The sequence below is a fragment of the Tachysurus vachellii genome, chromosome 14 (assembly GCF_030014155.1).
Source record: "Tachysurus vachellii isolate PV-2020 chromosome 14, HZAU_Pvac_v1, whole genome shotgun sequence".
In the NCBI taxonomy this organism is placed as follows: Eukaryota; Metazoa; Chordata; class Actinopteri; order Siluriformes; family Bagridae; genus Tachysurus; species Tachysurus vachellii.
Window position 1 is genome coordinate 12097861 of NC_083473.1, and position 12536 is coordinate 12110396.

The window sequence follows — 12536 nt, forward strand, 5'->3', positions numbered from 1 at the left end:
GACTGTCAAGCTCAAATGGAGCATCCAGGTAGTTTCATCCCTACTGACTATAACTCACTGATTAATGTTTGTGTTTTGTATTTTGTTCTGTACCATACAGGGTGAAACTCCAGGTCAGGATTTGATACGGTGCCTATAAATAGCATCCCTGATGTCCCGAACAGACATTTAATTTTCTGGTGTGACGAAGAATCACATGTGAGTATAAACCATGATTCCACCCCAACATGAGGAAATGGAAAGTCAGTCGGGTTTCTCTGGTCATCACTGTATCCACATAATGAATCTGTCACTCTTTTACTGCTTTTAAAACTGTAATAATTCAAGAGGAATCTGGGGCACAGATGTGAATACCCACTCTTTATTTTACATGCCTGAGCTTGTATATGTTTAATAATTGTCTGTTGAATTGGTCTTTGAGGGATTCTCTATGTAAAGGGCACAGTGTGATACATAAGCTCAAACACAGCACACTAGCTATTATAGTACAGTAACTTCATTTGCTCGCCAGATATTTCGAGCAAGTTTACAAACTAATGACATCTTAACAAACACAAATTAAGCCTAGATCTAGACTAAACACATTTTGTGTTTAATATGAACACTCGCTGTTCACATCAAGCGTGTGGAGGGTGACTCACTCAGTGTATGCTGTTAAAGCTGTTGTTTGGTGAACTCTGTGGTTATATGGAGCGTGGATGAGTCAGGGGCTACAGCCCCAGTGAGTTTGGACATCCTCCTGGTCAACAGTGACCTTTCCCAGGATCTGCCGTGGAGCTGGCCTTGCTTCTCTGTCTGGATGCAGCATCTTCATTCATCAGAACGCTGGATTCCTAAAAAGAGTGAGCTCATTGCTTCTGCAGCTGTTTACCACATCATAGACTTGTGCTCATTTTTCACCAAGATTTAATGTTTGATGGCTTGATTTAGCAAATGTTTCAATAGTTCTATGCTTATAATTAATAGATATTACTCCATATTTTGCTTTGATCCTCATAGCACATGACAGATGCAGCAGTGTTATTTTGCAATTTAGAAAGATTGTAAAGAATAATTAATTTGCATGTACATAATTATGTAAATATAGTTACCACTATAGGGTCAGGTATATATTAGGAATATATATTTTGTCCCCAAAATGGACAAAACATCCTATGTTGTTCATTTGTACATCCAGTTAGAAAGCAGCTTTCTTTTTTTTGCAAGTGTTATAATTTCTCATATGATTTTACACCCAAAACCTTTAGTTAATCAGGGTCAAGTGCAAGTGAACGTCTACGTTGATAAATAATTACAGTTGATTATGGGAAGCCTTTAGATATCAGAAGTACAGAACATTTTTCTTTTTTTTTTTTTATATGTTTATATGTTGTAATTTTCTCCTTTTCCAAGAGAAAAGAAATGATAAGAAATCTGTCTCTTTTTTTTAAACTCTCTCTCTCTCTCTCTCTCTCTCTCTCTCTCTCTCTCTCTCTCTCTCTCTCTCTCTCTCTCTCTCTCTCTCTCTCTCTCTCTCTCTCTCTCTCTCTTTATCACTGTGAATCATACTGTGTATGTGATGTATGCATCATGGAGCACATGTTGTGCTTGTGCAGGTTGGCAGCACATGTGTAGTGCAGCTTTGAACTTTAGCAGGATTAAGTGTGTCTGTCTGCATTCTGCATAGATTACTCCATGGCAAACAGCAGTCTTAGATCTTTTTCTGACTTTCCAACGCATTTTCTGATTACTATTTTAGATGAGAAGATTTTTTTTGTTCCACAGATTTGTGATGTCTCAACTTTTTCCATGCTGGATTGCTAGGTTGTGTGTAATTAGACTCCTTAGGTGATTGTCTCCCACCCATGCTTTTTAGAGGAATGATACAGCGGTGCGTCATGGTTGGTCTAATAAATTTTTTGTGGAAGGTATCAGTAAGCACGTACGCATAACATGCCTAGGTGGAAAGACTAGTAAACATCATAAAAATATTATAAGGCTGTAATAAAGCATTCTCCCTTGTGTCTGTCTGGGTTGTCTCCAGGTACTCTGAAGGTTCACTCCTTAAAACATGCCTGTAGGTGGATTGGCTGCTGTAAATTGCTCCTTATTCCACTTCCGATTACATGCCATTGACTCGTAGGACTGAGGTTAGGACATTGTTGCTTACTGAAGCACAGAGAGAAATATAGGGTGTGTAGTGCATGGTACGCTACCAGCAGCTTTTTTGCACACAGCCAGTTGTTGATCTCTGGTAGTCCAACTGTAGTCAGTCTCATACTGTAATCCACTGTCTTCCATGGGCTTGCTTTGCATTGTGGGTATTGCACTGGGGATCTGTTTAACTTTAATGTAATGAACTATAGACAATATCCACTGTTAAAAGCTCTATAGAAATGCAATTTTATTGAATTAAATCGTATTGAATTGAATATACACTGATATATATGCTTTAGTTTTACTTTTATATCATCTAATTTCTGTTTGTTTTCCTTTTAGTGTTACCTGTCATGCAATATACTGTATAGTGTGTGTGCTCAGGAGTAAGCAGAGTAAACACACTGGGAAACTGCTTGGGGCCTGGAGAGGCTAGTAGATGGACTGGCTTCTCACGGGCTGCCTGACCCATAGTGTGATAATTTTAGACTCCAACGTCTCACATGGTCTGGAGCAAGGATGGCATTTGGAAATAAACTTTGAATTTAGCTTAATTGCAGTTTACAGATTTAGGAGGGGCCGACTTTTCGGCTTTATTTTCTTGCATAAATAGAGTGTGAGTGCAGGCCAGAGACATGAGGTTTAGAAGCCACAAAAAAGTTTCAAAAACGTCAGAGGCCGAGAGGACACTGTGAGTTGCACAATTATTTTTTCCTCTGCTGACTTTGTCTTGTTTCGATACAGTTCAAACTCCATCATTTTAGTTGATTATACATTTGTCAGCAAAAAGTGATAGCAGGTAAATCCTAGCCTTAAGTGCATGATTTATAAGCCTTTAAAAAATAGTATACAGATAAACTTGTGTGTTTTTTTAAATGAAGTTTCCTAGATACATTATTTTTTTTTTTTATTTTTTTTTTTTACTGTATCTTCCAGGCGGTTAAGGAGTAGTTTTATGAATACCTCCAGGGACGTTTAGCTCATTAGCAGTGTGCGTATTATTATTGAAATCATTCTATTCCAGTAATTCTTGATAAGAATATCAGTGATAGATATACATTTCTGGTAATGGTTCTAAGAGATAGTGCAGCTGTAAAGAGCCTAATTTGTAAGACTTATCACAACCTCTGCGAAATAATAAATATTCTAAGCATTTTTTGGCAAGGGAATGTCTAGGAAGACATGAGTTAGACCCATTTAATGATAAAGAAAGTGTCTAAGTTATTAGAGGCTGTGCAACTGTGTATAAATAAGCCACACCCTGTTGGGGACTTTGCTTCTTCAGTAACATGCCAAGGCTGGTTAGACACATAGATTTTGTCGCAGTCTTTTCATTGAAAAAAACACATCAAAGCTGTACTCTAACTTCAAACCTAAAAAAACAAGCTTTCTCCTGGGCACTTTGTTTGATGACCAGGATGAAATGCATGAGAGCTGGCACGTCTGAGGTCAGGGAGTGATTAGCGGATATTTAGACTGTAATCATTGTGATATTATGCTGAGAACATAGAGTACAAATTTTTAAAGATGTAAGCATGGGCTTGAGCGGTGTGTAGCAGCAGTGGTCTTGTGGTCTTGGATCATGTGTGTTAGTTTTTGCTGGGATGTGATCTGTTGTGCTGATGTCTGTGGTATCAACAAATGCTTTTGAATGCACCCCAGGCTTCTGCAAAATCCATCAATATCAGCAACATTTCATTTGATTTCATTTTCAGCTATAGTTGTGCCTTCACCTTGGTGTATGCCTACAGGGGCAACAAAAGGACTCACGTTTAAATCAAATGACAAATTTAACCTTCCTGTAACCCATGACTTTTCTGTCATTATATAAACTTGTCTTTAGGGCTTTTTCCACCGCTAAAACTTTTAGGACAGAATAAACTGGAACTGTGTTTTTTCCATTGACTTTTGTTACAGTATTAAGTGTTTCAGTTATATGGTTTTGGGTACCTGGTCAAGAACATCAGCACTGTTTGTTGTTGACTGTCAGGAGTACCACATCACTCAGTTTCATGTACAGCACATTAACACAGAGCTATTGTAATTAAATGAATATTTCAGAGAAACACATTTTAATTCACTGCAAAATATGTGTAAAGTGAAGTGAAGATATTTTGAGGTAATTATATAGCAAATACAAGAACGTTAATCCTAGATATACAAATTTCAAGCTTAAAAGTTGAAGTGAGCAAAATGTTCTTACAATAGAATAAGATCATTTCAAGCACTGTTTTAATTTCAAAACTGTTTTCATTTCAAAACAGTATAATAAAAACAAAATAGTCGCATTTGCCTACGTTTAAGATCTTTTTACAGAACTTGCTATGATAGGTTTTTGCAGAGTTGTTTTAAACATAGCTATAATACAAGGAATAGATGCATACATTGTGTCAGTCTGAGCTAATAGCTGGTTAACATGTAGAGGTGAAAGTGTTTCTGATCAATACTGATCGATATTCTGTTTAATACCGAAAAATTATTTAAGTGCACTGTGCTCTCTGACACTTTCTGGCATGGCTGCTTTCCTGCAGCTTCATTTTTCTGACTGTCTCTCACTCTCTCTATCACGTATGTTCAGAAAGACAGAGAGAAAAAATAGAGAGAGTTATTTTATTGTTCATATTAAAAATGTCTTTTTAATATAAACTACCAAATATTAAGCTTTGGTTGTTCCACAGTAATGACCCGTACCCCAAAACCTCTCCAGACTGTAGACAACCATGTCATCACTTGCCTCAGATTCCATCTTCACTGTTGCTTTTGTTTCTGTATTGTAATCAGCTGTCTATCAATTTGGACAGAAATCCAACAAGATCCACTAGTCACATTTGTGGCTGTTGTTTATTTATAACTGGTAATCAAAACACCGTGGTTCAGAAGGTTTAAACCTCCTTTCTTAGCTGCTATGACAGCTACATAGATCTATGTGTTTGAGTAGGATTGAGACCCTTTAAGTAAGATATGTAGGGATTCATAACTGTCACTTCAGAATGAAATTCTATCTGGGTGGGATATTTGGGTTTTACCTCTAACATTGCTTGCTCCACCCTCGTGCTCTGCCCCAACAGGTGACTGACAGGTATGAGTGCCTGCAGGGTTGATATGCAGGACATGACCAAGGTGGAGCCTCAGTCATGTGTGAGAGAGTGTTGTTATTGCTGCCACATGATTTTTATGATTCCACGTGAGCCACATGTTTCCTTTTAAAAACATATTAAAAGCATTACCTTGTGTGTTTTTAATGAAGATTATGTAACACATAATTGCTGTGTATTTTACAGAAGGTCAAGGGATGTAATGTAATGTAGCAGACTGGAAACTGGTCGGCACTATTTTTTCTATCTTGTGGTGTATTGTATTGTACATCTATTTGCACTAGGTTTCACACAATGCACTTTATATGGCTAGGCTAAATGACTATTTATTCCTTAGCTTTGTTGTCTTATGTAGCTCTATGCTTTATGTAGCACTGTAGTCCTGGAGGAACGTTGTTTTGAATCAGCTATATTTGTTGGAAATGATAATAAAAGCTTATTGACATGGTTTTACTTGAATTGATTCGATACAATAATTTTAATCCATAGTGCATCACAATTTATAAGAAAATATTAAATATTATTAGCATTTTTTAGGCCAGGAAATACTTCAAGGGAGCATTTAGCAAGGCATGACCATGCTGAAGAGCTCGCTTTTAAAGTCACGTGTGTGTAAGAGACCTTTTTTAAGTAATATATCTAAGCTGGTTAAGCAGTTAACATGTGACTGACAGGTTTGAGAGCCTGCAGGGTTGGAAATGGAGGTGGTCAAGGTGGAGCCTCGGTCTTGTGTGAGAGCATGTTGTTATTGCCTTCACTGACAGATAGATAATGTCATTACAGTGCTGTAGTTCCACCCAAGCTACGCAGCTCCTTCAGAACATGAGAATGTTAAAGACCTGCCTGCTATTTAGGACCCTTTTACTTGCAGTGTTAAATTACTATAGTAATATATAGTTCATGTACATGTTCATGAACTATATGTTTTGTTTTTTTATTTGGGAGAGAGAGAGAGAGAGAGAGAGAGAGAGAGAGAGAGAGAGAGAGAGAATAAAAAGTGAGAAAACATAATTAACAGCTCTGAGACTCTTTTTTAAGGTTTAACAAACGGAGAGATTTGTAGGTCTGTTCCTCCATACAGAGCAGTTTAATACTTGTTATTATTAAGCTTGTGCATGTATCCTTCAATTCCCTTTTTCATTTAAACCATTTCTGTCTTATATATTTCAAATGTCCTGGCAGGGACAACCGGGATTTGGCCTAAAATATCTACCTCATATCACAAAACAGCCCAAAGCTTTACAGATCTTTTTGACAGCAAACATGCTGATGGTGCGGGTGACCGACAACACCGATTGTACTGTAGTTCAAACGCTGTATTTTATGAAATTCTCTCAAGAAGGGCTTCTTTTCTTTTTCAGCTTGTTATGTGCTGTTTAACTGTTCATCCTGAAACAACTGCAACAATCAATTCCACTAGAGTACTGAAAGTGTGGTCTCTTCACCATCCTAGTTAATTATACATACCACTGGCATATTTTAAACTATAAAGCAACATGCAATCTTGTGTAAAGATTTTCTATTTATTAATGACGTTATTAATGAAATAAAATAATCATATGGGAACCTAAACAAGGAGCAAATATTTAAAAAGCCACTGAATCAGTGACAAAATAGGCATTTGATACAGCGTCATGAGTAAGCTAAAATATGACTTTGCAAAATAACATCTTTTGATAAAGTTGTTGCTTGCTTTTTATGAAAAATTGCACGTACCCATTGTGTGTCGTACCTTATTTAACACATTACACAGCACAGATTTTGGAGCTCAAGCTCATAATGAAACTTTTCAAGGAATGTCACACTGAAGCCTGTAGCTATCACCTTGTGATAATGTCCTGACAGGACATGTTGAAACAAACTGTAGCCGCAGTCTAAAAACGATGCATAGGAAAGGTAAAATGGACAGTTTTAACACAGTTGTGGATGAAAAGAATTATTTGGATTGGTTTAAATTCATGCAAATATTTCATGCACTGATTTCACGTTGCAAATCCAGACTGCTAATTTGAGTGGACATTCCTTTTCCTTTTCGAAAACACAATTTCCATCTGCACTTGTTTTATCGTTTGTTTTGTCCCAAGTGTGCATCTCTCTTCGCTGAATTTGATTTGAATCAGATTTATATACAACCACACTGAAACATTTTCCTTTGAAATTCTACAAAAGTTCTGATCTTGCTATTGTTTGCAGCTCAAACTCATGAGGTCATGTGGATTTTGGTCTATATGGACTTGTTCCTTGAGGTAGTGCAGCCTAATTTGTATGGATCTGGACTCTTTTTTGTGCTAATTGCTTTAGATTACCTAGAAATCCCAAATTTTACTTATTTGTGTTAGTCATTGGGGTTTCAACAGAACTTCTTTCTTTCTTTCAGGACTTCTGGGCTTAGTGTCTTCTCTTTCTGATGGGATAGACATTACATGCTGTCTCTTTCTGCTCTGTTGCAGAAGAACTTCTTGCAGTTCATTTCTCAACATATTGGCAGATGGTGGATACAGCCACATGGTTTTCACTCTAGACATTTATTCCCACTGATATGTACCTTGGTTTACCCAACACACCATGTTTAAATCAGATGGCAAGCTTCAGTTGACCGGGATAGTTCAGATCACTGTCAATTGTGTTTATATTTACTCAGAAAAAAAATGTCCAAAATAAGACCAAATTGCAGATTGTGAGCTTCCAAAAGAAGCCCAAGCTTCCTGTTTCTTTGCTGGTTTTGCATTGGATATTATGGCTTATATAATATGTGAGTGTTCTTATGTCCAGTTTACAGGCAGACTGACCTCATTTGAAACATATGGGCTTGTGTAGTCTCTGTAAAAAAGCTCAACATACCTCACCCTATGATTGTCCAAACCCCACCCTACTCCAAAAAGTGAAAACTTCTAAGAAAATATGTTGAGTTCTTGTTGGATGACTCCAATAGTGATGAAATGCTCCTCAGTTAATCCTATATATATTCAGCATGTCATGGGGCTCTAATATACAGCATCACATTACAGTGAGGTGAGAGACGCTCAGGTACCCTTTAGGGACGTGTGAGGAATGCCTGTGAATGCCAGCATTGCACACATGCCTACTTGCTCTTTTCTGAGCACTTGCACCAATGTTTAAATGGAAAATGCTGTGTGGAACTAGTCATAACATGTTTTTAGAAATAGAAGAACATGTTTTTGCATACGTGTCTTTATGAATTGAGTGTGTATTTCAGCTTTGTCAGCGAAAATCTGTTTCTAGTTTAGTTTGATTGATTAAATAAAGAATTAGATTTGTCTATAATCATCTAAATAATGCAGGCTTTCTTCTTAGCCCATGCGTGTGTTTGGTGAGTAGTTTGTGTGAGAAATGTGACACTTATGTAAGAAGATGAAATCCTAGACTGAAAAGTATGAGCGCATAAAAGTGTTTTTGCAAAAATGTGTGTGTGTGTGTGCACATATGTGTCTAGTGTTGTTTTTCAACTTATTGGAAAGAGCTTTGTCTGGCTCGCTTGTTTTGGATAATTGTATGCTGCTATGGTTTGAGGTCTCTTCTCTGTCTCTTTGTGGCAAGAGCAACGCGATCCACATTTAGGACCAATGTCCCAAATTATGGACAAGTGGACTGACTGGACCACCAGTTTTCTATAAAACTTATTTAACAGGTGAATGTCAAGCACCTGGAATAACCCCTGCTTATCTTTTTGTCATGGGTCCCTTTAACTGTATACCACAGACTCCCTCAGGGAAACTTTATTTGTAAACATAATCCGATTATTCATTAATTAGACATATTATATGTGTAGAATAATATATTGTGTAGTTATTGGAGCCATTCAGATTTTTATCCCTGAACCTTTTACTAATTGTGAAAAAAAAAAACAGATTTTAACATTATTTATATGCTTATTTGTTTTTGAATTATTGACATTTGGATTTAACCCATTGCACTGACCAGTCAAACAATAAAGTAAAATAGGTCGAGGGTTAAGGTGGGTTGTGATTTCCAATACTGTCTAAAAAAGACCACCTGGTTATGCTTCCCCACTTTGAGAAGGATTTCATGTGGTGTAATGGAGCACTCATATGAGCAACAGTTACCTTGTTCCAACAGTTCTGAAGCCCCATGTACAGTAAATACATGTTAAAGGAAACACAGGACATTTTCAGTTCTCTTTGGAATAGATTACACAAGTTTCTGGGACGATATTGGAGGAATGAACGTCATCTGTCTAAAAGGTATCGCTACACATTTTATGATGATGATGGAGAGGGAGAGCGATCTCAGTCCAAAATCTCCCATTGATGTACACTTGGCTTGAGATCTGATGACTGTGGAGGCCTTAGCATAAGAGTGACATAATTTTCATATTCATTAAACTATGAGCACTCACATCCTGAGTATACAGAAATGTGTTCCTGGAAGATGTCACTCTCATCATGGTTTAACTTTTTCATCAAAGGTGCTGAGTTAGAATTACTTTGTACTCATGTGTAGTGACGCTACTCTATGTGACTTGATTCTATAGCAAAAGAGGCACCAGTTTTTCCTGACTGTATATAGAGCAAATATAGTGAATAATATGTCTTTGACTAAGAAAGCCAAAGCAAAAATCAGACAGTGTGGAACAATGAACAAGCAAAAATATGTATTTGATGAGGAGGACTGTTTGTGGAACTACTTAAAGAGTCATCAATGTAAAAGACATATTGTATTATTATCATTATTACTATTAGAATTGGAAACAGACTTCATGAAGACATTATAATGAAATGTAAGTGGTGACAGCAAATTGTAAAAAAAAAAAAAAAAAAAAAATTTTCTGAAATATTACTCACTGTTGTGGTTTTGTTTATGTAATTAATATGAGATCTGCTGCTGAAAGTTGACTGGAGCTTGTACACTTTTTATACTCCTTTGGCAATTATTATGTGATTAAAAATCAAAGTCTTAGAGTCCTTCTCATAATAAACTAGCAATGCAGATCCTACTTCATATTTTAGTAATTGTACACACTGAAGGCAGTGTTATCTTTTCCAACTTTGGCTTTATGCTACACTTAACTCTACAAACTATTTTTCTTGACCTATTTTTTTGACTAATGAACCCAAAGGATAAAATCAATTGCATAAGGAAAGATCATGTTGCAGTGGTTTAGTGTCTCACTAAAGTGCCTTCATATTTTACTTAGGATTACTAGATTCGGTGCAAAACCAAAAAAACAAAGATCTTTTCACCAACCCGGCCCTGGAAGTGGCTACTCACTTCTTATTCTGATAAATCACTGTGTCTCTTCTGAGCCATCCCAGGCCTGGAGCTCTTTGTATGTTGCTATGGATGGCAGTTTGTTTCCAATTAATAACTAAAAGAGCAAAGAGGACAACTCAGATGGGACTACTTTATCTCCTATCCAAGTGTTTTTTTCTAAATGGAAGCAGATTGACACTCTATCTTCGATCCATTATTACTGATGCATGAATGATTCAAAAGCACATGGAAGCCAGCATGATGCTTGATTCTGGTCCACAACTCAGAGAAAGCAGTGAGATGTAGACACTGGTATATGGACTTGCTATGTGGACACACTGCCCGAGTTCTACTTGAGCAGAATTTTAAAACCAGTGCCTCCAGACTTCCAAATAGTTTTCACAGTTTATTGGTAGTGATTGGTGTTTAAACAGTTAGGCATGGCCATTTGGGGCAGAATATATTTATTCCTGCACTGTTGCCTTCCACTGGCCAGTTTTATACTTTCAGCTTTTAATGAATAAATCTCTGTGAAATGTGATTAGTTGTACTAAGATTAGATGTTATTAACATCTAGATTAGATGTTTAATCCAATTGTTAGTATATGATTAATATATTAATATATTATTTCAAATATTTGAGTCTGAGACCCATTTCCTACCAATATTCTGTGGTGTTTTTTTTGTGCCTGCATAACTTGGCTCTAAAGTGGCAGCCATGTTTGACAAGCAATAACATTAAAAAGAAAAAAAAAAATCCTGGGCGTGCATCCCATAGCAGACAGGTATCAATGCAGTACAGTGTTCTTTGATTGCTTGTCTGGACTGGCATGCATGTTGCCAAGGGCAAAAGAGAAAAGGAGCAGGTGTGATTGGAAACAGTGACCCATAGGGGATCTCTCTGGGGAGTTCATTTTAACCTATCACTGATTATATCTGCACCCGTCAGTCAAACCTGCCGTATATGTGCATATAAAGACTATGCAAACATTTCACCGTTTGTCATATATGTCAATGTTTTGTTTTTATTAAGAATACTTTTTACCATAATCCCTTTACATTGTGTGTATTACTATTACTGTTAATATAAAAAATGAGTGCGGGTGTGTTTGTGTGTGGAGGGGTGAGGTGGTGTAGATGGTTATGCAGGTGAGGGTCTTACTGGGAAACGTGTGGCTTTAGATGTCAGAGTTTTCTTATTGTAGAGATTTGGTTGCAGTCATATGAAGATAACTGGAAAGTTCTGACAGAAAAAGGTTTGGGGCAAAACTAAATACCTGGGAACATCTTCACCTGTGGAGCAGTATATGAAAACCCTACACCTACAGCTACACACTATGAGTCATGGCTGTTTAGAAGACCCAAATTCATCTTTTGTCCCAAATTACATTTCTCATGGTGATTGATGTTCCTTGTGCTGACTGAAGCATCTTAATGAGGTTTGTTGAAACCTATTCAATTATATCTATACAAATACTGAACAACCTTTCTTGTGTTTTGTTGCATAATGGATGCATCATCTATTATTATATTAGATACTACTACTTAAAGTTATATATTTACAGAGTTACATATTTACTTTTAATACTCAACACTATCCTAAATTTCTGTCTTCTTTTTCTGGGAAAAGATTCATAATTTATGTTCCAAAAGGACTCACTTGATGTTTCTTCAGGTGAAATACAACCACATAATGCATTTCTCTAATCAAAACAATCACATGCTTATGCTACCACATATTTACTGTGTTACAGTTATTGCCATTGATCATGAGCTGCTGCATGCTGTGTACAGACACAAACTCACCCACGCAATAATTTGACCATACTTGAAATGGCATAGCCGGATATTACCAAAATGTATGGAGTAATGTAAGAATGTGACTATTTTGATTACTGAAATATGCTGTTTACTGTAAGATAAACTGTTCCATAGACATTGCCAGCAATAACAGGGAAGTCCATGACTTTTCCATCCAGATAGTCACATTACTGTAAAGATAATGCAAAATATGTGAATGTATAGTTTTCTTTGTTTTGTTTTTCTGTGTGTGTGTGTGTGTGTGAGAGAGAG

At 36.7% G+C, this 12536-nt stretch overlaps 1 protein-coding gene across 1 annotated transcript in view; it reads left to right on the plus strand.

The window, feature by feature from the left end:
• Window positions 1-832: 832 nt before the first annotated feature.
• LOC132856605 (uncharacterized) overlaps window positions 833-12536 on the plus strand; it is a 75261-nt gene continuing 63557 nt past the window's right edge. The window contains exon 1 of the mRNA XM_060886235.1: window positions 833-842. The gene's annotated coding sequence lies outside the window, so the exon portion shown is untranslated. The remainder of the gene's footprint in view (window positions 843-12536) is intronic.